Raw genomic sequence first — 1,594 nt, 5'->3', positions numbered from 1 at the left:
GGGCGCGGCGCGCGGAGCCCGACCGCCAATGGGAGCGTCCCTATGTCCGGGGGGCGGGAGGTCCCGGACGGGGCGGGGCGGGCGGGGCGGGCGGGGCGGGCTCCCCGACCCCCTCCCCCAGTCTCCGGAGCGGCCCAGGAGGACTCTGCGCCCCCCTTCGGAATCTACGGTGGCGATGGCGGCTCCTTCTTTCCTCCCTTAGGGAGGCTGGCGGGCCTAAGAAAGGCCGTCCCCGCGAGGCTCCGGACGGCCAGGGCTCGGAGGGGAGAGGGCCAGAGCGCGGCGGGTCCACCCGCCCCTTCCCCCACCTCCTGTCCTTCGGACCTCAGATCCTCTGCCCCTTCCCCTAGTCCTGCAGCGGGGGTCCTGTTACCCGCCCCTCGCCCCTGCCGGTTCTGCCCGCGGACCAGAGACCGGCGCGTTTCACTCACGTCTCTGGCGGATAGAGTCCTTCCCGCGCGCTCCCCGCCGCCAGCCCCAAGCTGCGTGAGACCTCGGGACCGCAGCGCAGCCGACGTCCGCTGAAGCAGACGTCGCTCCCTCTTTGTGCCTTATACAGATGACCTCTGTTAACTTGGAGCGAGGTGGTGGGCCAGGGGTCACTGTGCTTGCCTGGTTCCTACCTCAGCAAATGGCCGCACCGAACCGCTCCATTCCTCGCTTCCCCACGCGGGACTCTCTAGCTCTTCTAGCAATATCACCAGGATTTACAACGAAATTCCTCTTTCCTGCTCAGAACCACTCTCCACCTGCGTGTATTCCACACAGATCCGTTTTCTAAGTCCACATGCGCATGTGCTCTGGGCCTTCAGCAGGCTGACCCTGCACCCGTGGGCCTTGTCGGTGGAGAGCTGGCTAGCTAGACACTGTTTCCGTGGGATGCTCCCCGCGGTGTCCTCGCCGGGTCTAAGGGTGTACATTCCAATATTCACTGCACCTTGGCTGAGGACCTACAGTGTGCCAGCCCCTGGGCCAAGTGCTGGCACAGGATGGAGGCCATAGGTGGGCCCATGGGTGGGCGGCTGCCCTCCCCACTCCCAGGGCCCCAGTAAGCTAAGTGTGCGCTGGGGGCTTAGCCATATGTAAGCCTCGTGTGGGCGGGAGATGGGTGCTCTGTGGTGTCCAGCCCGCAGAGCCACCAAGAGAAGCCGGAGTGAGCACCAAGCCAGTTGTGTGTGCATGGTTGGGTGGGGTTGGCTCCGGGAGAAGGCAGGTTATCCAAGCTGTAGCTTGGACCTGGCAGCTCAGCGGCGGACCCTACTACCCTTTTCAGAGGCGCTGCTTGATCTCTCTTTTTTTTGTACATTTTGTGTCCACGTTACCAAACTCTCTTATTGGTTCTAAGTTTTCATTTGACTTTCTTAGATTGTCTAATAGTCCGGGAATAACGGAAAGTGCCCCATACAGGATAGCTTTTCTTAATTTTATGGTTGTTTGTCTCAGATGCTTACTTAGACTTTTCTTGTGATAATGATAGTTAGCTTTCAACAATGCACCTTATTTTTAGAAGCCTAGGCATCAGTCTCGATCTCGAAATAAATGAAAGGCGTTGTGTAATTGCATCTTAGAGCATGGTGCACTACCCGTTTAGTAG

The sequence above is a fragment of the Phocoena sinus genome, chromosome 11 (genome assembly GCF_008692025.1).
Source record: "Phocoena sinus isolate mPhoSin1 chromosome 11, mPhoSin1.pri, whole genome shotgun sequence".
In the NCBI taxonomy this organism is placed as follows: domain Eukaryota; kingdom Metazoa; phylum Chordata; class Mammalia; order Artiodactyla; family Phocoenidae; genus Phocoena; species Phocoena sinus.
Note: the sequence above shows the minus strand (reverse complement) of the source record.